Raw genomic sequence first — 25,936 nt, forward strand, 5'->3', positions numbered from 1 at the left:
TAGGATTATAAGCGTGAGCCACCGTGCCCAGCCCTGATTTGGGACTTTTTGATAAAAGACATTCTCACTGGAGATAAGTGATATCTCATTGTGGTTTTGATTTGCATTTCCCTGATGATTAGAGATGTTGAGCATTTTTTCATATGTTTGTTGGCCATTAGTCTGTCTTCTTTTGAAAAGTTTCTGTTCATGTCTTTTACCCACTTTTTATAGGGTTGTTTGATTTTTTCTTGCTGATTTTCCTGAGTTCTATATAGATTCTAGTTATCAGCCCTTTATCAGATGTGTAACATGCGAATATTGCCTCCCATTCTGTAGGTTGTCTCTTTGCTCTCATCATAGTTTCCTTGACTGTGCAGAAGCTTTTTAATTTGATCAGGTCAAATTTATTTATTTTTGTTGTTGCTGTGATTGTCTTCGGGGTCTTTTTCATAAATTCTTTGCCTAGGCCAAGGTCAATTAGAGTTTTTCCAACATTTTCTTCTAGAATTCTTATAGTTTCATGCCTTAGGTTTAAGTCTGTTATCTACCGTGAGTTGATTTTTGTGAGAGGTGAAAGGCACAGATCCTGTTTCAGTCTTTTGTTGTCACCCATCTCAAAGACAGGAAGTTAAGATCCAAATCCAGGGTTCTCTAGCTTCAAAAAAATACTCCAAATCTTCCATTATGCTATCCAAAGAAATATGAGACAAAAATGCCTTTAAAATTCTGAAATGGCTCTTAATATCTTTGATTGAATGCCTCTCTTGTTTTTTGAGTGAATTTGAGCAACTATCCAATTAACCAAAACTTTTGGTGGCTTTTGTTTTTGGTCCCTAGTGGACCTATAAGAAAAATATTTTTATTTTCCTTTTTTCTTCTATTAAAAGTGAGAAAAGCACTAGGACAAATGTCATGCTGCTAAATGTTTAACATAAAAATCTTCAGGGAGAAAAGCTCTGATTTATAGAATTTGCCAATTTCTGTCGTGTAAACACTCCCAACATGGCCCATCACAATCTACTGATGTGATGTCACTGAATGGAGTATTGGGAGGAGGTACCACAGTCAGCTCTTGTAAACCAGTACAAGCTGCATCCAGCACGCTACCGCCTACAACTGTCAAATTAAATTAATCACAAACCCTCTTGATGATGTATCTTCTGAATTAATGCACCAAAAATAGAGATCTGTATACAAATAACAGGCTCTGGGTATGCGGTTCATTAGGTTAAGTACAGCAGTCCATGGGGGATAGGGATGTCTGAATCCACAGATGGTCCCCAACCTGATTGCCATCAATTAGATCACATTTCTGTTCATGTCTTCCACCCCCACATGTAATACCTTTTCCATCTTAACTACACACTTATTATGCACTGAAACCATAGCTTTTATAGTCTGAGGCATGACAACAAAACTAGAATGAGTGTCTTCTTCCCTTTTCACAATTTTAAGAATGGAAGATTCACTCTTACCTTAGCCCTCAGCAACCTCAGCATACAATTTCTTTTTTTTTTTTCCCTTAAGTCAAGAACTTCCACCTTTTCCCTTAAAGGAACCACTTTATGGCTTCTCTTGGGTGTATCCGAATTGCCAGCATCACTACTCTTGTGCTTTGAGGCCATTATTAAGTAAAATAAAGGTTACTTGAATACAAGCACCTGCTACCACAACAGTCGATCCAACAACCAAGACAGTACTAAGCAACTAAGAGGCAGGGAGTGTAGACATTGTGGATTCACTGGACAAAGGGAGGATTCACATCCCCGGCAGGTCAGAGCAAGGCAGCACAAGATTTCATCATGCTATTCAGGATGGTGTGCAATTTAAAACTTAGCAATTTTTTCATTTCTGGGATTTTCTGTTTGACATTTTCAGACTGCAATTGACTATGGGTGACCAAAACTGTGGAAAGCAAAACCACAGATAAAGGGGGGGGTGGCTACTGTACTGGAAATAGAAATTGATCTGATTTGCAACTAAAGAAGTGAGACCTTCTAAAGGAATCTCAGTTTTTCCAAGAAAACTAGTTCCAGAACTGCCAACTTGAGATTTTTAGCTTGAGAAAGCAAAGTGCCAGGTGAAAAGGGGCGAGTGGCCACGGTGCCTTGATTCGCCCCCCTGGGCTTTGCCCTTTCCCTTAGAGTCCTCTAATTTCAATCCCCACGACCACCTCACTGGTCTTCGTGATGAGTCACTTCCCTTTCAATACTGTGGGTTCCCCTCAGCATAGCTCAAAATTTCAGAATCTTTCCATTCATCTCTGAGAGGCCAGAAAAAGCAAGAAACACAAAGAATCTGGGTTTTGATCCTTCCTTGGTTGGCTTGATCCCAAGGTTCACAGACTCTGCCCTACTGAACACTTGGTCTCAAGCCCTGACAAGCAGGTGTAACTGAACAGCCACCCCTCCCTGCTTCCTCACTGCTAACTTCTGGGCTATTTCCACTATGAAGCCACCATGTTAAGTCTCACGACCTGGTGGCCCCTTTGGAAACAGCTTGACATTTTCATCCATGTGTAAGACCAAGCTTAATAGAATTAGATTCTCACCTGAAGTCACTTCATGATCTCTTCTTTCATTCTGACATGAATGATGACGTTTCCTAGTACTAGAAAAGTCCTTACCCCCGTGAGGGTACAACTGCATCCTCCTGACAGACTCATCAAATTTCATAAAAATATACAATAGTGACAGCATTCTAATAATGAGGATTACACAGACAGCAATGGGACATCGTTCCTCACCCTCCACATAACCTGAGCCCCACGCAATCCGACCTCCACCACTTCCACATTTTAGGGAACCAGAATGCTATAGTTATTCCAGATTTGGCGAACAGATGGTTCTGCCCTGATGTTATTTAAAAAAAATAAATAAATAAAAGGACCATCTTCCTTCCTTGAGCAACAACTGATTTTTCCAAATCAATATTCCCCTTAAAGTAGCCCTGTAGGCAGCCACACACACATCCTAAAAGTGCTGGTGATGCTAAAACCATTTTGGAATTTCACTTGCAAATTGCCTTCAGCTCAAAGTTATGGCTCACCCAAGGTTGTTGATTTCATTATAGTTTATTTTTCCCACCCATCATAGACACTGGACTAAAGACCAAAGTTCTGTCATTGAGAATATTCCAAAGTGTTGTCAGGCAACAATATCCCCACCACTAAACACACACACACACACACACACACACACACACACACTCCCCACACTGCCCCATGCCACACAGTCCCAAACACTCTTCTAAGGAACTTGAACTTCTTTTCACGTCTGAAGTGTCTATTATTATTCACTCTTACCCATTTCTGCTGTTGTGACATGTCTAGAGATCAGAAGGTGGCACATAATGCAACCAAAACACAGGCGGGTCCCCTCCTGTCAGGGACCATCAAAACCATGACACTAGGGACTAAGACGGGCCTAAAGAAGACGCCTAACACAGCCTCCAGTCTCAAGCTGGGTTTCTTCCCACGTTCAGGGCTATCAGAGGCTGAGATAGACAGGAGGACCAGGTCTCAGTGTCACAGTGCTCGCCACTTGCTCTTCCTCAAACACGCCAGGCATAGTCCCATTTAAACCATTCCCGCTGCCTGTAATGGCGCTTCTGTGTGTGGCTGACTCTCTCACCTCCTTCAAGCCTCTGCTTAAACATCATTCTGCATTCTGCCTTCCTTATTTAAAATTGTAATCATTCTTCAGTCCTCTCCAGAGTCCTCTCCAGCTGCCACTTTCTCTCCAATTATATGGAGAAAAGAAATAGAGCCAATCCTGCTCCATTCGCTTCTCCATATAATTTTTACCTTCTAACATACTATGTAGTTTATTTATTACATTTATTATTTATCCTCTGTCTCTCATCTCCCCTGTTAAAAGATAAGCTCCTAGAAGGCAGGAATCTTTGTCCCTTTTGTTGATTGAATATCCAAAGTGTTTAGGATCGAGGCTAGCATATAGCTGGCACTCAAAAGTATTTGTTGAATAAGTAAATGCTAGCAGAGAACTTCTCATCCTGCCTGTCGCTGCCCCATTCCTGCCTCACAAATAATATGCTCAACAGATAGCCATGTGTTCTCTACTTTACCATTCAGAGTCCTCCCTTATATTTCCATTGTCTTGGAGATGGCAGACACGAAAACTAAGGTGTTTTCATGAACACATGTACAGAAGTCTTCTAATCTTGCATTTTCTTCCAGAACCACACACTTGGGCAATACTGATCATCTGCGGCACCATCAGCAAATGCATTGAGATACACTGAGCCAGGGAGGATGGGTGGAAAGAGAGTGGGGCAGGAATGTGGTATGCAAGAGGGTCAGAGAGATTCTGCAGGCAATGCAAGACCGTGCATATATACAACTGTGAGGACATGAAGCGAGGGTGTGCATGTTCAATAACCCTTCTGCCTGCACCATCTGGGAGGCAAGCGATTCCACCTGTTAATTACCATGCCTCCCTGAACCAGCAAAAATAAACACATCAAAAGCTCAGTCTTCATAGGAGTTTTCACCATGTGGTTTAGCTCTCTCTAACAACCCTTCCTCCAAAGAATTAAAGAAAAAAGCAAACTTTCCTTCTTATCTTTAAACCTTTAGACTGCAAACAAAGGATAAAGATAGATACAAAAGTACCGTTGGTGGGGCTGGGTTTTTCTTATTTCAATTTTCCCTCTCTTTTTATAAAATAGGCAGCTTAAAATGTTTTAAAAAGGCATAACTCAGTATCAATGAATTGAAAACCATAATTAATTTGAAATGTGTGCTAGCACCTAGCCACCTATAGAGGGTTTTCCTGTGTGGTTTGTAGAGGTATTCTAAGCACACGTAAAATATGACTGTAAAATGGAATTTACAGTCCAGCACCAGACTGAGCTGGAGCAAGTGAAAATGCGACAGTCCATGGTTGTGCAGAGAAACCAAAGATATAGGATCCACACATCTGCCAAGGAAAATTTGTGCCACTCATCACCTTCTGGTGCCCTAAAGAACTATCATCAGAAGTGCATTATTAAAGCACTCACCTTTCTCCATGAGCAGCTTTCATTAAGATTACGTATGCATGTACCAAAAATCTGCTATTAAAATAGTATCAGTCTTAAAGATTTTTTACTTTCAAAGAATATTCTAATAGTATGATTGTTTACGTAGAAAATCCAATAAGATCTAAAAAGAAGCTATCAGAGACAGTGAGTTTGACAAGGTTATGGAATACAAAATCAATGTATAAAAATCAACTGTATTTCTATATACCGTCAACAAACAATTAGGAATTGAAATTTTTTTAAATATTATTTACAATAGCAACAAAAAATATTAAATAGTTAGGAGTAAATCTAACAAAATACGTACAAGATCTGAAGTCTACAAAACATTGCAGAGAGAAATTAAATCAAATTTAAATAGGTGGCGAGATACAATACGTCCATGGGTTGGAAGACTCAATATTAAGATGTCAATTTTCCCCAAATTGGTCTGTAGATTCAATGCAATCCAAATGAAAATTCCAGCAGGCCTTTTTTGTAGGAACTGGCAATCCGATTTTAAAATTCATCTGGAATAGCCAAAACAACTTTAAAAAAGAACAAAGTTGGAGGACCAACACTATCAGATTTCTGATCAAGACAATGTGATATTGGTGTCTACAGAAACAAATAGATCAATAGAAAAGATACATGTTCTATATGTCTCATTTATATGAACAACTTATTTTTGACAAACGTACAAAAGCAATTCAGTGGACAAAGCATAGTATTTTCAACAAATAGTGCTGGAACAATTGGACATTCACATGCAAAAAAATTAACTTTGATCCATACCTTACACCGTATACAAAAATAATTCAAGTGTTCACCCTAAAACAATAAAACATCTAGAAAAAGCCATAGTTGAAAATATTTGTACCTTAGGTAAGGCAAAGATTTCTTAGATAACACCACCAAAAGCCTAATCCATGAACATAATGATAATTTAGATTTCATCAAAATGTAAAACTTCTACTTTTTGAAAGACACTGTTTAGAGAATGAAAAACGTAGCCACAGACTTGGAGAAAATATCTGCAAATCATATGTCTGATAAAGGACTTGTACCCAAAATACATACGAAGAACTCTTAAAACCCAATAATAAGAAAGCAAACACCCTGAATTTTTTTAACAGGGGCAAAATATTTAAACAGACATTTTACCAAAGAGGATATACACATGGAAAATAAGTATATGAAGATGTTCAACATCATTAGTCATTAGGTAAATAAATGGTAAAACCATTAATACAATAATATAACACCACATGCATATTAAAATGGATCACATTAAAAAGACTATACCAAGCGTTGGTGAGAATGTGGAGAAAGTGGTAGAAATATAAACTGGTACAACCACTTTGGAAAACAACTTGGCAGGTTTGTTTTAAAGTTAAGCATTGTTCTACAATATGATCCCACTGTTCCATCTCTAGGTATTCACCTGAGAGAAATGAAACCGTATGTCCATGCAAAAACTTGGACAAGAATGTTGATAGCTGCTAGTATGCCCATAGCAGAATGCAGTAGCCAAAAGGTAGAAAAAACCCAATGTCTATCAACAGGCCAATGGATAAACACACTCTGGCATATTGGTACAATAAAAGCAAGAGAAGTATCGATACATACTCCAACATGAATGAATCTAATAATAATTATTGCAAATGAAAGAAGCCAGACCAAAAAAGAGTAAGTGTTGTATTTATACAAAATTCTAGAACATGCAAACTAACCTACAGTGACAGAAAACAGATCAGTGGTTGCCTAGCGATGTGGGTATTCAGGGGTGAGAGGAAGAGATTACAACGGAACATGAAAAAACTTTTGGGAGTGATGGATATGTTCATTATTTTTATTGTGGTGATGGTTTCACAGGTATATATAATACATATACCAAAACATATCAAATTATATGCTTTAAACATGTGTAATTTACTGTGTATTAATTATACCACAATAAGACCATTTTTATTTCAATAAACAAACAAACAAGAGTATTCTAATAAGATGTCAATATCCCTAAAAGAGATCCCACCTTAAGCCTTATCAGCTAATACCTTACTGGAGAGAGAAAATGAGAAGTGGATATTAAGGACAAATCTCATATTGTTCCAAGAATTGGTACTGATGACACAGTTATCAGAGAACCCAAAACTGACAAAAGTCTTTATGATGGCATGTAATACTGCACCCACTCAGGTATTCCCCTCCTCTCCCAGTCCAGGTGCCCAAAGGAAGAGTCAACCAATTCCAGAAACAACAGAACAATTTCCTGGATGCTAGTTAGTCACATTAAGCTCTTCATACTTCTTCAATGCCAGGAGAGGAAACCCAGATGTCCTAACACCCTTGGGAACAGCTTTGTGCCTGAATCAAGAGTCAGGACCCCATCCAGCTATGTGGATGTGGTCTCATCTTTATGCCATGTTCAGGTCACTAAATTACAAAGAGGATGTTTGGTCCCCAATATGGGAGTTCTTGGGTTTGAGGAAGTTCACTGCCACAGTGCATGCTGATTGGAGCAAGTACCACTGCTCAGAAATGAAGAGAGAACTCAAGAGACTGGAAAAATAGGAATGGGTAACATTCTCCTATTTTCAAAATAGCCTTGTTAAGATTCCCTGTCCCGTGAGCTTGTGAATACCTGTATATGATGCTTAGCACCACACGGGTGCCCAACGCTGACAACTGACTGACTCAACTAGGAGCAGTTGCAAAGCCAAAGACATGAACTCTCTCTGTGCTCTTTTCATTGAAAAGGTAAGAGGTTTCTGGCAGCATCGGATTTCTGGAGAGGAATCATCAATCAGCCAGCAGAGACCATTTCAAAGCCCGCTTCCTGTCCGATAGCATCCTAATTCATGACAAAATTAAAGGCGAGCTCCAACGTGCGCAGGGAAAGTCAGCGACTTGGCTGGCCGGTGGCATGTGGGCAGCCCTGAGCTCCTCTGACCTCCCTGCACCGAAACGAGAGGAAACTGTGATCTGGGGCTGACGTTTCCTCAGAGCATCGCCCAACTTTCCCAACAGAGGGACTACAATTCACTGATAATGGAGCTTTGAAGTGCCTGGCCCAGGGCCAGGAAACATTGGAAGTGTCCTTTGGGGAGTATCTGTTTTAGATTACTCCTAGTGTGTAGGAAGCAGCACATGCTAACTTTAGCCTTTCTCCTGCCTTCAGAACTTAGGGGCTTCAGGCTGATTGATCTCAAGCCTGCTCCTTTGGCTCAGACTTAAATGGCAGGCCTACTGGGTTTGGGTGTTTTTGTTTGGATTTTTTTTTTTTTTTTTTTGCCTTCTGTGTTGCATTCCAACCCTACATCCATTCCTCTTCTCCCTCTCTTCACTCCGACTGTTTTGTTCATCATTTTCGCATCTCGAGAAATCTCCATTTCTCCTTTGAGGACATTTATTCAAAAAGTGTTTCTGCAATGGAAACTTAAATCCATCTGACAATTAAATTCCTTTCTGAAGGGCCTCATTATAATACTCCTTTGGTTGAATGGTAGGTCAAACGATGTGCCCTGCACCCAAGAAAAACATACTGAAGCATCTCTCTCTTTATAACTTAAAAAGCCAAAAATCCACTTTATAATGGGATTCTACCCCTCAGGCAATTGATTCTGTTAAAATGCGTGTTGTTAGTTGCTTCTCTCTGGAACAGCTGCTTGGCTGATAAACGTGAATTACACTCTAAACCCGTTGCTACTCAAACTGTGATCCTTGGGCCGGCAGCGCTGCTATCACCTAGGAGCTTGTTAACAACAGAATGTCAGGCCCTCACCCCAGACCAAGTGAATCCAAACTGCATTTTAACGAGATCATCAGTGACTCCTACATTCAAGTTTGAGAAACACTCCTCTAGATATCCCCCGTCCCCTGAGGTGCAAGGAAAAAAAATCAAGGACCAAGGGCATCAGCACCTCAATGGACAAAATTCCAAAGAGGAATTTGGGGCCGCACCTTGCCCAGTGCTTTTGAGCTTGTGACCTCCCCACCCGCATCCATAAATCCCAACTGGTTCTTCACTCTGCTGAGCTAAGAGTGACTTTTTGAAAGAATCAATGGCTTGGGTTAGTTTACTTAAGCATCAAAGAGTCTGACCACTTAACGAGGCTTCTCTCAATCTTCTGGGACTGGAAAGTAAGCTGGAAATTTTTGGAGTTGGGTTTGATCATCAGCTAACAGGTCATTCCTGGCTCCATCAGAATGCAGGTGCCAGGGGAAAAAAAACCTTCTGAGTGATGACCAGGGCCTCCTCAAGAGAAGCCATCTCCAAGACCCTGCAAAGAAGAGTTTGAACTCAATCGAAGACAAAACAGGTTGGGGTGGGCCTAGGAGTGTGGGGAGTCTCACATCTTGAAGGTTGGCCTTTGTGGGGTGTAAGGTCGAGGTGGTCAGTTCCTCCCTGCTCACCCATGCTCAAGAGCTGGTAATGGTGAGAGGCTCAGCCCCAGCCCAACCTAAGCCAGCGCTGGCTGTGTGATGTCTACTGCCATTGGGGGGTGAGGGGAACAAGTGGACAGAAGGAGGACCTGGAAGATGCTGCCTGTGGTCCTATTCCTGATGACCAGCACACCTTGGACGGTTCCTCAGCACCAGTCACCCCTGTCTCAACCAGCCATATCCCCTCAGCCCCTGTCTTTCTGTACTCAGACTTGGCTACTGCTTTCATGTCTTGAGTTTTGCATCAGTTTTTCCCATGACAATAGAACTCTCCCCTGTCCCCAGCTCCCCTGGGAGAAGTCCCTGTCCAGCACTTGCCAGGCTTCTTCCGGAAGCTAGAACTTGTCCCTGGTACCCCTTGGGATCTTGTTCTAAAATGGACAGTTGACTAAACTGGATACAGATACTATCAGACTGTGAGTATCACCGCTGCTAGGGAACCCTCGCTGCTCTGTTCCACCTGAGAAATTAGATTTTCTTCTATTCAGTTCTGACCTATTGGCCTTTAAACTACTATCTGCACCTGTCCATTAAACAAGCCAGCCTTCAATCAGGCGGACACTCCCAGACCCACTGAAATCAACATTTTGGCCAGCCCCGTTGTTATGACAGAGGTCATCCGCTTCAGTGGTCCTGGACGCCCATGGGCTTAGCCAGCTCCTGGTGCACTGCACACAAATACAGTGCGTGACATGGAACACACCACACAAATGCAGGAGACCAAAGGCCAGAGTCCCTCTCTAGATCGCTGTGCACTCACCCAGAATGCAGTGGGCAGCAGAGGACCTGCATGCCTATTTCTGGCCCTGTCCCTAAGAGTTTCCTCTGATAGATTCTGCACCAGAACACAGATTTGTGTGCTATCTGATCTTTCACCCTTGTGTGCTGAATATATTCATTCATTCATTCATAAAAATTCCATAGATATTTGCTGAAAATAAGAACAGCAAAGACTTCTACGCACTTTTATGTGCCAGGTACTATTCCATGAGTTTTACCTTAATTAGCCTACTTAATCCTCACAGCTACACTACAAGGTAGGTATTAGTATCCTAATTACACATATGAGGAAACTGAGGCATGGCTCCAGCGTCTGTGATCTTTACCACTGTCACCTACTGCCTCTCCCAAGTGTCCACTATGTGCTTAGCACAGTACAGGGCACAAGTAGCAACGGTGAAAAACAGGCTGATCTTGCCCTGTGGACCGTACTGTCCAGTAGGTGAAATATACATTAAAGATAATGATTAATCATAATAGTGAAAGCTATGCAAAGGAGGAGTAAGAGATTATATAAGAACATGTCATAGCAGAATATTAACTATTCTGGGGGTTAAGCAATGCTTCCCTGAGAAAGTGACATTTAAACTTTTCTAAAGACCTGGAAATTACGGTCTCTGCCGTTAGGGACACAGAGAAATCCTAAAGGTACAGGTTCCCTTGATCATTTCTTGAACCTTATTTATACTGCTTACTATAAGCTAAGTGTTCTGTGCACATCTTCCCATTTAAACTTTACAAAATCCTTTAGTAGACATTCTTCTATTGCCCACTTGTTACAGACGAATAAACTCAAGTTCAGGGAGGTTAAAATACTTGCCCAAGATAACACGTCTAGTCAATGGAAATCTAGAATTGGAACCCTAGTCAACTCCAGAGACCCCACCCTTCTTCCTGCTTCAGGGCTTTCAAACTCCAGTGAACCAGTGAAGCCTCCAGTGAACCAGAGATTCAAACCTGAGAGCATTTGCTTTGCTCCAACTGACAGTTGCTATGCAGGAATGTGGTCCCTGTCATGCTAACCTTCTAATTTTTAAAGAAAAGCCAGAAGTCTTGATTTCCATCTATTGGCTTTTCAAAGTTGGCAACTAATTTTTTAAATATGTAAATGCTATGAAAGGTATATTAAATACATTTTGGGGACCCCATCTAGCCTGCTGACCCCCAGTTCACAGCCTCCACACTGCCCATATTGCTCCCAACCCATAAGGAATCTACAAACTCCTAGAGAAAACAGATGCACAAACAAATGCTAATTATTGCTTTTCTATAAGATGAGTGGAATAACAGATATGAGTAGTACATCTAAGATTAGCATAAAAGAGGGATTGCTTAAAAATATTTGAGGCAGAAAGAGGTGCAGAGAAAACTTCACAAACAGAAAAGTATCTGAGTTGGTGAGTCAGGGGTCGACAACAATCCAGGCAGAGAAGATACTGCATAGGAAACCTTGAGCAGTGAGAAAGCACAGCATCATTCTGATACTAACAGAGAGCATGTAGAGGAACACGGAAAGGCCGGGTGGGTCTGGTAAGTAGGGGCAAGATCTGAAATGATTGTGCACGATACAGAGATGGAAAGTAGAATAAATCCATCAGACAGGCCCTTGACATTGCTCTGGTAAGAAGAGAGTGACTAGAGACAGGAAGATCAGTCAGAAAGTAAACGTAAGGGTCAAGAGGTATGACAAAGGCCTACCCTGCTTGTAAAACAGAGGAAGGGAAAGTGACAGAGGTGACAAGGAAACAGAGTTTGGAGAACAAAGTGACTAATTGCACCCGGAGTGAGAAGAGCTGGCGCTCAGGTGCCTGGCCTCAGAGTCTGGCCTCCGGCTAAATGGGAATTGAAATGCAGTATGAGGCAACACATGGCAAGTGAATCCCCAAATAAAATTCAATAGCAGCAATGAAGTTTACGAACTCTAAATAAAACGCTGAAGGTTGGATGACTTTATTAGTCATTTATTTAGAATCTAAACTCCAGAGACTTTCAAAAAAAAAAAAGGTAGCGGAATTTGAGACTGATTGAAATAAAAACTCCAAACATATATTCAGCAAGTGTTACAAACAAAATTAGAAAGATGAAAAACAATGTAGAATAAAAGAAAGGGAGGTAAACGACAATATTTAACCTTACAATATCTAATCTCAGAATAACATTACGAAGTAGTCTTACTATTATTCCCATTTTAGAAAAGAGCAAACAGACAGGTTAGGCCATTTTCCAAGGTCTGACAGCTAATAGACAGCTGCATCAAAACTCCGCCTGAGTTCTCTGGTGTGGGAGTCAATGTCTTATGTTTTATTACACTGAATTTTATTTGCTATTTTATTATTGCTGTTGTTCTTTCTCCCTATTTTATTGCAAGTTCTCCAAGGACAGGGATCTGTTTGTTGTTATTGTTGCTGTTTGCTCGGACCCAGGCCCTGTGCCTGGTACGAAGCACTTGCTCGATAAATGTTTGGCAAGTTAACATATATCCAAACTCCCACCACACAAAGAGCATGATGAAGACTAGAGAATCTTATCAAAACAAGGCCGGGTGTGGTGGCTCACGCCTGCAATCCCAGTGCTTTGGGAGGCCGAGGTGGGAGGATCACTCGAGGCCAGGAGTTTGAGACCAGCCCAGGAAGCATAGCGAGACCCCATCTCTACAAAAAATAATAATAATATGATAATTAGCTGGGTGTGGTGGTGCATGCCTGCAGTCCTAGCTACTCAGAAGGCTGAGGATTTTTTGAGCCCAGGAGTTCAAAGCTACAGTGAGCTATAATCGTGCCATTGCCCCCAGCCTGGGTGGCAGAGCAAGACCATGTCTCTTAAAAAAAAAAAAAGTTGATCCAGGTAAGCCAGTGCCCATTTCCTGCCTACATTTTATGGTTAAGACCAGGCTCTCAATCCTGAGAGTTTCTGCCTGACTAAAATTCAGCTGCAAACATAGCCTTAGAATCCCCATTAAAAAATCCCCATTTGGTCAGATGGAGTCACTGATGACCTTAACAAGTGTCATGAGCGGTAGGAAATAGCACCTGTTTCGAATAAGTTCAGGATAGAATAGGACATGAGAAAGTGCAGGTAACGAGTATAGGCAACGGTTTTAGCAGGTGCTCTTAAAAGTAGCAAAGACATGAGGCGGTAGTAGGAAGAGGGTGCCAGGGACGGGACGGCTTTTAAGACAGATCTTGTTAAGACTAGCTTATGTGCTGATACAGAAAAAGAGGATAACTGGTAGCAGAAACAAGGACAGGGAAAATGAGGACCCCAGTCCTTTAGAAGGCCAAGGCAATGGGATCTTGGACGGAAATTGAAGGAATATTACCTTTGGCGAAGAGATCCATTGTTCCATGCTGATCTGCATCATCACGTAGATACACATGCAGGTACACAGGACATAATTATAGACCTAACTCTCCTCTGGTTCCTTCCACATTCTCTGTGAAGTGGAGATGAGCTGACCCACTCAGTGAGAATGAGAAAGTGAACTTACCAGGGATGTCTGGTAGGATTATCAGGCAGGATGGAGCATCCAGTTGAGATCTGTTCTCATCACAAATGTGTGATCACCTCCAATAACCTTCAGGGGCTCAGATGCAGGTGCAGTGCGGTCGGATACTTGTGATTCTAAGTCCTGTGCCCCACACTGTGTCTCTGAAATCCAAAAGAAGTAAAAAAGTCGGTCCCTACCTTCATGGAGCTTATTAAGAGCTTGAGAAAGCAAAACTAATGCAATAACTAGAAACACACCTGGAGACGTATAAGATAGAGATCATACAAATCTCTTCATCCATGATTTATTTATTAGTCATCTAATATGGAAATGGTACTGCAGACAATTAACAAAGTGGACAGAATCAAAAAATTTTTTATAATTGACCTGATGTTTTATACATTTATTCTTTCCGTAATCATTTTTATTATTGAAACTGCCTTGGAATTCAACCAAACGTCAAAGAGGAGGCAGGCTAGAAGCGTGGTAGGTAGAAAGCAAAAAGGAAGTCTTTAAACTTTATAGCAAGTAATCTTAAAAATGAACAGACAACGTGTGTTTTATCTCACAGATGAGGGGTCAGCAAACTCTTTCTGCAAAGGGCCAGACAGTAAGTGTTTTAGGCTTGGCAGGCCACATGGGCTCTGTCACAACTGTTCACCTCTGCCATTGCGGTGTGAAGGCAGTCTCAGATGATACCTAAATCAGTGAGCATGGATGGCTATGTTCTGATCAAACTTTACTTAGGGACCCTGAAATTTAAATTTCATATAATTGTCTCATGTCATGAAATGTTAGTCTTCTTTTTATTTTTATTCAACAATTTAAAAGTGTAAAAACCATTCTCAGCCTGTACGCCATAAAAAAAACTGGTGGCAGATTGGATTGAGCCCATGGGCCATAATTTGCCAACCTCTCTCCTACACCATACATAGCCACCTGGAGCTGGAGGGTGAAAATGCGTAGCCAAATGAGAACAAGCATAATCAATTCACATCAGCTCAACAATTACTGAGCACGCAATATGTCCACAGGCACTATGCCCAATGATTCTGAGCTATTCAGAGATCAAGTGAATTTACTGAGTAAAAATTGAAAAGACGTTTCAACGAGATCTCCATGTGGCTTATAAAATGAGCTCACATTTGCATCAGTTAAGTATATGCTATTAAACTCCCCCACCCATGACAGTTACCAGCTTCACAATACAGAGCATGTCTCAAAGGCAAAGGAAAATAACCCACAGTGTCTGCTCAGTGCAGTATTTTTAAACATCCATAACTTTGTTATTTCAAAACCAAATTTCTTCAAACAAGGCAAAGCACACATTCCTCACTCAGGGTTATGTACCAGGGATGCCAAGTTTAAAATTTCCAAACAAAGCTGCTTTTGAGTAATTCAAAGACAAAAAAAGCATTTGAAAAATTTCTGAGCTGCTGAAAAAATAGCATTTTTTTTCACCTTTAGATAACTCTGAAATGAGTAAATGGACTTACATTTACTTTCCAAAATAAATCCATTTGGGGCTGGAACTGAGAAAAGGAACCACAGAAATCCTCCATGGATTCCATTCATTGCTATCGGTGCCGGGAACTTTCGAGAAGAAAGGGCTGGGAATCAGAAAAACTGGCTGGCTAGCTCTTAGTTGGCTGCAACCCATTCTCAGTATCACACATTCCCTGCAAAAGTGGGCCGCACACAGATACCTGGTAGGATACAGGAATATCGCCACGCTAATATCTGTGCTGATACAATGTCCCCGTTAACCTGGAGTGACAAGTCAGAGCCCAGACAAAGTGAGGAGGGCTTCCACGCAAGGGGAAGTCAGGGTGAGAAGGTCCAGGCAAGAGTAGGGGCTGGTCTTGGGTGTCAGAGTCCAAGCAGAGTGAAGAAGGCACCCACGTGCTGGGAGTAGCCAGTGTGGGAGACCAAAGATGAGGAGGGCTCCAATCCAGGGAAGGGGATAGCAGTGACAATGGGAGTTTAGTGACACATGGCCAGGGGGTGGGGAGGAGGCTGATGAAATAAGTAAATATATTAGATATATGAGGACCAACTCTCTCAATGAAGGAGACAGGATTTGTAAATATGGAAAAAGAGAAAACCATAATATACCCTGTGTTTTTGTTGTTGGTGCTTTTTTTGTTTTTGTTTTTTTTGAGATAGTGCCTTGTTCCAATTGCCCAGGCTAGAGTGCAGGGGTATTGTCATAGCCCAATGCAGCCTCAAACTCCTAGGCTCAAGCGATCCTCCTGCCTCAGCCTCCCAAGTAACTGGGACTTCAGACACACCCCACAATGCCTGGCTAAGTCTTCTATTTTTTGTAGAAATGGAGTCTCAGGCTGGTCTTGAACTCCTGGGCTCAAGTGTCCTCCCGCCTTGGCCTCTCAAAGTGTTAGGATTATGGGTGTGAGCCACAATGTGAACTCATGACTTGTAATATACATAATAGATAAAGACATATTAACAGGTGAATAGACAAGGTAGCTGTAAATGTGTGGCTGTGAACGTGTGTCTGTGGATGTGCACATACATGCATCTTTCCTACAGCTCTGTCCACTGAGAAAGCATGACAGCAGCAACACCCCAAAAGCAAACAGCACGCGAACCCTCTGATCTTCACTTCTAATTACCATTCTCCACTAATAATAATCAGGGCCCCTTGGAGAAACGGCTGGTTCTGTGGCCAGAGCTGGAGCAAAGAAAGTCTGAGATGAGCCTGGAGCCAGAGGTAGGTGCTCAGAGAATGCAGGGCCACAACCAGGAACACAGAAGCCAGATTGGAGGGGTCCCCACTGGCCAAATCTGGGATAATTTGAGCATCAAAGTAAATAACGATAGTAACAAATGATAACCCTTTAAATAAATAGGAAACATGAGTCTGACCAGATATCAGTTTATTAAAAATTTGATGAGGAATGGGAGGTTTACATAGTTTCAAAGTAACTCTCTACCAGTATGTTTACTAATTCCAAAGGGGAAAAGAACTTCACAGTGGAAAAGTCTAGCAAACACCACCTTATTCAAGCTGTCAAAATGACTATTATCAATAAAGAGAAAATTGAAATTGTGTAACACCTGAGAGGGTGCGATAACAAGAACAAGTGCATGGAAGGATTGCACTTCCCCACTTTCTTGAGCTTAGGTGTGACCCTTATGGCTTGTTTTGGCCAATAAAATGTGATCAGAAGTGATTTAAACCATTTCCAGACAGAAGATTTAAGAGCCAGTATGTGATTCACTACTTCTCTCTCTTTTTTTTTCCTTCTATTTTTTTATTTCAAAATATTAAGGGGGTACAAATGTTTTTGTTACTTGGATAGTTTTTATTAATATAATGCTTAAGTCAGGACTGTAAGTGTGCCCAACACCCAAATAATGTTCATTGTACCTGTTAGGTAGGTTTTCACCCTTCCCCTTCTCCCCCTCCCCGCTTCTTGGTTTTCAATGACTTTTACTTCTTTTTTTTTTTTTTTTTAACCTTCTCGCAGTGGAAGCATGTGTCAAGATGGAACCTATGTTGGCCTCGGGCTGCACTTTCTAGTCTATGAAGTGATCTGTGTGCAACTTCATATTTTAGAGTTCATGATTGGCTTTTCCCCCCTTACTACCAATTATTTAATGCCAAGCCATCTAGATGGGAATGAGATTTCATTATTAAATATCACTTTCATTTACCTTGAATTTTTTTTAATTGATACTGACTTTTCTCTTTAACCACACCCTTCTCCCAACACACCAAATAAAGATTTTACTATAAACATCACATAGTGTAATTAAATTAAAATGTCACCAACATGAAAGAGAAGCAATACTTCAATGACCCATGAAATTTTTTGGCCAAAATTTTGAAATAACTGGATCATTTTTGATAAATCTAAAACCAACTTAGAAGGGAGCTGGGAGGCACACCCCACCCCTGCCCACTGCTGGGGTGAAGTCTGACATCCCCATGGTCCTCTCCTGGCTCACCCCCACCCACCCTGGCATGTTTGGATTTGACTCTTTTGATCATGAGGAACAGAGATCCACTCTAGCTGCCTCAGGAAATGAAAGTTTATTGTAAGAATTTGCATGGTAATAAAGAAAATGGGCATATCAGCCAGGAAGCCAGCCTTCAACTCAATTCAAGACAAGAGGAACATCCAGGCTCCCTGGGAGAAACTGAAATGGAAACGCCAACTAAAGCATTGCTCTGGATCCAAACCAATTGAAAGGATTTCAGGAGGAAGGTTTCTGGATTCTCATTCTGAGGCTCTGCCCTTCACCCCGCTGCCGCTCAGCTACTCTTCTGCTTCTTAGCATGTCAGTCTACCTCTCTTCCCACCATACATAACTTCATCGCTGTCTTCTCTCTATCTTAGTAGCTTCTGCCTATTCATGGGTTCAGCTTCCTCAAAACCTTACTTTGCTTGTTAAACCTCATGCCTTGCAGTTGTACATCAGAGCCCACTTTTTGTATTCCTTCATCTTTAGCTCCCTGTCATTGCCAGAATTTGTCCTGCTTCCCAATTACACAGGCCTAAGAGTAAAACGCTGATGGGGAAGCCCTTTCTGATTGGTGAGAGCATCCCAGTTGCTTAAGCGTGGACTGACAGCCTACACGTCGGTGCTTCCCTGTCTTTACTCAGCTGTGCCTGGGAGGACAGACACACAGCCAGGACCACCCCAGCAGCAAGAGCTGAGATGGGGGCAGTTTCCCTGAGAAGGAGCTGTGAACAGGCATGGAGCATGATTTACATGTTCAGTACTTAGCATTTAGCACTGATGTCTTTGTTTAATATTTTCGCAACTGTATTGTGTTATAATTGGCTTCCTTTGTAACCTCATGTGCTTCATTGTCTTCCTCTAACATCACCATTCTGAGAAGGCTTCCACAGGCATCACTAGACTGGCAAAAAGGTCCATAGCACAGAAAAAGTTAATATCTCCCGCCCAAGGCTCAGGTCTCCTTGAGGGCATGGATTGTGTTTCGCTCTCTCCTGAGCCTTTAGGGTCCAGCACAATGCCTAGCCTGAAATAGGCATGAAACATTCACGGCAGTAAGAAATATTTAAATCCCCACCATCTAAAACTGTGCCTGGTCCATGGAAGACACTCAATGGACGTTTTTAAATAAAGAACTCAACCTCTGAAGCCCCAACTTGCTGGCCCATGGCCTCTTTCCTTAAGTCTCATCTGCATTCCAGCAGACTGAACCAAGGAATCATTTATCAAGTAGGCTGGTACACTATCAACAACCAATTTTTACAACAATGCAAAATCCTCAGTCACTCATAAATTACTTCAAGATAAACACCAGGCCTTGAAGCGAAGCACTGCCAGATTAATGAACAGTTCCAGAATCAAATGAGCAGTTTCTAATGTCTGGAGGGCCTCCTCTGCGGAGAATTCTCCAGGACAGGGGATGGGCCCATTAATTAGCCATCCGTGTTCCAGGCCCTGCACGGCACATATTTTCAAGCCAGCTGGTGAGGGTTGGTGAGGCAATCTGAGGACTGGGACAGATTGCTTTGTGTGCAGACTTAACTGGCTCATCTGGAGACTGAAACTGTGAGCTTGATTTCCTTAGCCCCAGAGCCCAACCAGCTGAGCTGATCAACTTGACCACCTGGATAGATTCAGAGCCTCCCAGGGAAGGAGCATGGGACAGAGGAGCTACACAGGAAGTCATGGCAATACAGAGCTCAGCAGCGAGAGAATTCTTGAATAACAACCTTGATACTTCACTTCCTGCTCACAAGAATGGCAAAGGGCTTCAAAGTCACCACGTCCTTCCTTACTCCACCCAAGCTCTGACCCTTGACTGTATGAGAGCAAAGAGCGGTGAAGGGCATGTCCTCAAGTGTCTTGCAAGATTGCCGGCAATGACACCAAGAAGAACTAATCCAGATTCTTTGCTACATTATATTTTGAGTTTTCTTTTGCCAACTTTATATGAGCTTTGCTTTTGATCCACCCAAGAGAATATAGGAAGACCAGGGTTGACATCCTTCTCTCCCTCCCCAGGAAAGCCCTTCCTGACTGGCTGCAGGGACAGTCCAGGGCTGTGATGTGCTCCTGGAGAAGGGGTTAGAATGCAGCAGAAACAGCACTAGGCCCTTTACATCTGTTATTTAATTGAGAGGGATGAATGTTTGAAAACAATCTAAAAGCACCTTCCCTCTAACCTGCTTTCAGAATTAGTTTTTAAAAGTTAATGATTACTACCATGCATCATGCTCAGTATGTACGTACTGTACATATATGTGTTGGGTGCATTTGTGAGTGAAAAGAACAAGTAACTTAATAGAATAATACATCTGCTACCTGTTACTAGAGATTGATTTATCAGGCTAACCCACTGTCACCTGTGTCATGCAGGAAAAATGGTTAATGGCCTACTGTAATTTTAGGGCGTTATTTTTTGATACATTTGTGCCAGGAATATACTTAAAACAGGCCAGGTGTGGTGGCTCATGCCTGTAATTCTAGCATATTGGGAGGCCAAGGCGGGAGGATCTCTTGAGGTCAGGAGTTTGAGACCAGCCTGAGCAAGAGAGAGATACTATCTCTACAAAAAAAAATAAAAAATGATCTGGGCTGGTGGCTCGCACCTGTCGTGCCAGCTATTCGGGAGACTGAGGCAGGAGGATCACATGAGCCCAGGAGTTTGCAGTTGCTGTGAGCTATGATGACCCCACTGCACTCTAGCCTGGGCAACAGAGTGACATCTTGTCTCTCAAAAAATAAAAAACAGGAATATAGTTGATACTACTGAAAACATAATAAATTTTGAAGTTGACAGGAGTAGATGAGAGTTCTGGGAACCATGCCAGCAGTGAGATGTCATCACATGCAGTGACGAGAGGGCACCAGGTAGGATGACCATATTTCTGGATCTGCCCAGAACTGCCCTAGTGTATTCATACCATACTCTTCATTCTCAAGTGTCTCAGTTTGCATGTTTGCGGGTCAGAAAACTCAGTAGTGTTAAGATGTCAATTTTCACCAAATCGATCTGTAGAATCAACAAAATGTCAGTCAAAATCCCAGAAGGTTTTTTGTAGAAACTATCAAACTGACTCTAAAATTCATATGGCAACAGGAAGAACCAAGAAGAGCCAAAACAACTTTGAAAAGGAAGAATGAAATTGGAAGACTGACACTATTTTGGCTCAAGACTTATTATAAACCTACAGTAATCAGCAAAGTGTATTATTGACATAAACACAAAACAAACCAAAAAAAATCAGTGGAACAGAATGGAAAGTACAGGAGCAGACCTTACATATGTGGACAACTTATTTTTGACAAAAGTGCGAAAGCCATCTAGTAGAGAAAGAATAGTCTTTTCAACAAATGGTGCTGGAATGGTTGGATATTCACATGCCAAAAAAATGAACTTTGATCCACACCTTGCAGCAAACCATATACAAAATTTATGCCCAATGGATGGATGGTAGATTTAAGGGTAAACCCAAAACTATCAACCTTCTAGGAGAAAATTTGACTTTGGATTAATCATAAAAGAACAAATTGATAAATCAGATTTCATCAAAAATATAAAATTTTGCTCACAAAATACCTGCTAAAGAATGAAAAGATAAGGCACAAACTAGGAAAAAGTATTTATAAAACGTATATCTGATAAATGATTTATTATTTAGGGATTATAAAGAACTCTCCAAACATAAGAAAAAAAAATATTTTTTAATGGGCAAAAGATTTGAAGAGACACTTCATCTAAGAAGAGAAATGATGGCACATGAAAGATGCTCATCATCATTAGCGGAGAGCAAAAAACTAGAACCACAATGAGATACTACTGCCCATCTATTAGAATGCCTGAAATTAAAAATACTGACCATAACAAGTGTTAAAGAGGATGTGGAGAAACTAGAACTCTCATACACTGTTGGTGGGAATGTAAAATGGTACAACTACTTTGGAAAATAATTTAGCAGTTTTTTAAAACATTAACTATACATCTCCCAAATGATCCAGCCATTCTACTCCTGGGTATTTACTCCAAAGAAATGAAAGCATAAATTCACACTAAGAATTATACATGAATTACAAAGAGCAGCTTTATTTATAATAGCCAAAAACTTGGAAACCACACAAATGTCCATCAGCAGGTGAATGGATGAACAACCTGTGGTATATCCGTTCAATGGACTACTATTCAGCAATGAAAAGGAATAAACTATTGATACAACACAGAATGAATCTCAAAATAATAATGCATAGTGAAAGGAGTCACACCAAAAACTCAAACCTACTGCATGATTTCATTTATATAAAACTCTAGAAAATGCAACTAATTTAAGTGGCAGAAAGAGGACTAATGGTTGCTTGCAGCATGGGGCAAAAGGCAGGGGCCAGGGAGGGGTTGAAAGAGGGATTACAAAGGAACATGCAGAAACTTTTGTGGGTAATATATAGATACACTCTCTTAATTGTGGTCATGGTTTCATGATTTCAAGAGTGTACGCACATATCAAAACTTTTAAAGTACTTGTTCAATATGCACAGCTTACTGCAGTTTATTGTATGTCAATTACACCTTAATGCAATTGCTAAAAATTTTTAAGTAACTTGCCCACAGATATCACAGCAGTAAGTAAGAGAAGCTGGGATTTGAACCCAGGATATCTGGCTCCAGGGTTTGTGGTTTCAGCAATCTAAGCAACCAATCAGAGTGACTAAGTACTTGAGAAAATACAGCTACTACTATTACTATTGTTATTATTATCCAGTTTCAAGCCTTTCCTTTCCAGGTACAGATGCTGGACCCAGAGAAGGGAAAGGACTTGTCAAGGTTCCCCCAGGAGTGAACGGCAAACCTGGGACCACCCTGCATCTCCTGACTCCACAGTCCCAGCCCCACCCTCTCTGCCATGGAGCCCCTTGCAAGAATCAATATGGAACGTGAGGGGTGCAGTAAGAAAGATCTTAACTTGAAATCCTGGCACCACCACTTACTTTAGAGCATGTGTATGACTTCTCAGTTTTCTTGCTGATATACTGGAGAGTAATTTTTAAAAGTGCCCTGGTTTGGGTGATAAATTATAAGGTCACTTTACCATTACATGACCCTGGGGCATATAGAATCACCAAAAAGGAATAAAGGACACTAAAAGGAGATGTGAAGAACAGCCAATGGCAAGCTTTACCCCTTCAGAACCTTGCCTGGACTCTGAGACCAATATTGCAGTTACAAGGAGCCACAGCTGCTTGTCAACCTGTCCAAATACACTTCTGGAATCCCACCAAGAAGTGCTTAGAAATACAATGCTCCAATTGCCCCAGGTTCCATGTTGACTGCCAGGAAGTGCCTAGTTTAGAAAGTGGGGATTCCTCTCCCCAGGACTTCAGGTAGCTAATACTTTCGCAACAGGACCCAGGCTTTATGTGTTTAAGTACCTGGTATAGGAGAAGGTCTTTCTGGCATCTCAAGTATTTTCCTTTCCCCTCTTTTGTATTCCTTTGCTTCCTTCATGCCAGCTACCTTAGCAGTTCTACAAAGTGGAGATCTCCCAAATCCTTTGTATAAATGTTCTCTCTCTCTTTCTCTCTCTCTCCCCGTGTCTCTCTCTCTCATACACACACATACAAAACAAGAATCATTTATGTAACCTTCTCTTTTAGTTTCCCCCAAACACAGACCCAAAGACACAGATTCAAGTACAAATAATTAATTTTAGAGAGAATCCCAAGAAACACTGTCAGGGGAGTGGGGAAATGAGACAGGGAAGGAGAGATAGCCAATAACAGGTTTGCTATCAAGGAAGGACAATTGAAGTTTAATCCAACTGACATCTCTGGGAGCCAGTGTAGAAAATCCACTTCAGGGCCATCTTGCCCAAGCAGTGAGCGATCTGGGGTACTTACACACCAACTGCCATCCCTCATTGCTTGAGTCAATGGTGCCTTTGACAAGCGTAGTCCAGTTGGAAGCCAGAAATTTAAGCAATATAAACTCCTCAATGGCTGCTATATGACTTATCAAACTTTGCATCCCAGCCTGATGTAGGGTAGTTCCCAGCCACTGAGAGCCTCCTATGCTGGAGCCAAGGCAGCCTCTGGTGTCCCAAGATAGATTTCAGACAAAAAAAAAAAAAAAATGCAGACATTGGCATTTGGAAACTGGCCAGCATGCACTGAAGTGGTAAGAGTGAGGGTGGGACACCAACAGTTAATCTCTCAAGGTATTACAGCACCATTTAGCAACCACTGACTAACATATTTAGTGTGGCATGCTCACCAAATACCCATGGGCTCACCCATTTCCCAGCCTTGTAACCAAAAGACTGCGAACAGAAGTAACATGGATCATTTCCAGGTCAAAGCATTGGAGAGTCAGTATGCAACTTTTCCATCCTCTTTTCCTATAACACAGCAACTCAAAAGCTCCGTGTTCCAGATTAGATAGCTCCAGGATGCAATCAGACTGGATCCTTAAGTTGCCACTGGGAACGGAGATGACCTGAAAAGCTGCAGGACCCACAGCTGACTTTGTGCAAAAGAGAAATAAACCTATATATGCTTGGACACTGAAATTTCCAGAGTTGTTACTGCAGCAAATCTTAACCTAACCTGACTCATACAGTTAAGCTGTTTTGCCCTGATTTTAATTTTATGTATTCATTCAACAAATAATTATTGAAAGCCCACTATGTCCCAGGCAATATTCCTGATGCTGAGCATACAGCAGTGAACAAAAGGACAGAAAGTTTCTGCCTCTATAGGACATAATACATTCTAGTGGGAAGTCACTCTTGCCATAAAGTGAAAGGTTTGTTTCTCCTCATAGTGGTCACAAGGGGCACAATGGGAAACAAGCAGCTCAGAAGGGAACATGTTCTTGTATTTTGACAGAAGGAAGACAGTCAGTCGGCATCTGCGAGGCAAAGCTGTTAGAGAAAAGGAAAGAAAGATATCAAGACAAACTTCCCTTTGTACATCATTTCAACATTTGGTGAGTACCCATTATAGGCCAGGGTCTATGCCAGATGCCAGGCATTGGAAGGTCAATAAGAATAATGCTGTGCTTACCCCACTGCTGGGTATCTACCCAAACAAAAAGAAGTCATTATATCAAAAAGACACCTGCACATGCATGTTTATCACAGCACAATTCACAATTGCAAAGGCATGGAATCAACCTCAGTACCCAGCAACTGATGAGTGGGTAAATAAAATACACACACACACACACACACACACACACACACACACCATGGAATACTACTCAGCCATAAAAGAGAATGAAATAATATCTTTTGCAGCAACTTGGATAGAATTGGAGACCATCATCCTAAGTGAAGTAACTCAGGAACAGAAAAATAAATGCTGCATGTTCTCACTTATAGGTAGGGGCTAAGCTATGGGTACACATGTTGACACAGAGTGGTACAATGGACACTGGAGACTCAAAAGGGGGAAGAGATGAAAAATTACCTATTGGGTACCATGTACACTATTCAGATGTTGGGTGCACTAAAAGCCCAGACTTCACCATTATACAATATATCCATGTAACAAAAAAGCCACCTGTACCCCCCAAAGCTATTGAAATTAAAAAGAAGAAGAATACTATGTTTGACAAACTGAGTCAGGCGAGGGGTGGAGAAATGTAAGCCAAGTATAAATTCCTTGATGGGTGTTCTGTGTCTTACTAATCTCAGACTGACACAAGGTAGATGCCCAATAAGTGTTTATGGAATATACCAAGAACTGCACTATATTGTTCCCCTCAATCTGAGAAGAAAAGCTACGTTAAAAAGGAACAAATCAGCCAATACCCCTACGTGCCCTCCCCCTTGGCCTTTGCATATCGGTGCCGAGACAAGACCAGGCCTACAACTCCCTGCATCTCCCCTAGAGCACATGGCACAGGGCTCTGCAAAGAACAGCCCAACGGGAAGATCACACTCTGGGGCACACCAAGGCCTCATGGTTAACTCAAACCTGCAAGCTGGATAGAACAGTCTGTAAGGTGGAATGTTAGCTCCAGAGACCAACATTCAGTCAGCAACCTTTCATGGGAAGCGTGCCCAGGCTACATGCCAAGGACTCATGAGCATCTTATAAACTTTAATACCTCCAGCACTGCCCCTATTTTAAGGAGACGTGAAGGCACTATATACACCCAGAAAATAAGTCAAATCGGTGCATCTGTTAAGTCCTGGGGCCTCTTGTTGCCATGACGTCACCTCCAGGACTGTTCTCAGC

This window comes from Lemur catta, chromosome 23, assembly GCF_020740605.2.
Source record: "Lemur catta isolate mLemCat1 chromosome 23, mLemCat1.pri, whole genome shotgun sequence".
NCBI lineage: Eukaryota > Metazoa > Chordata > Mammalia > Primates > Lemuridae > Lemur > Lemur catta.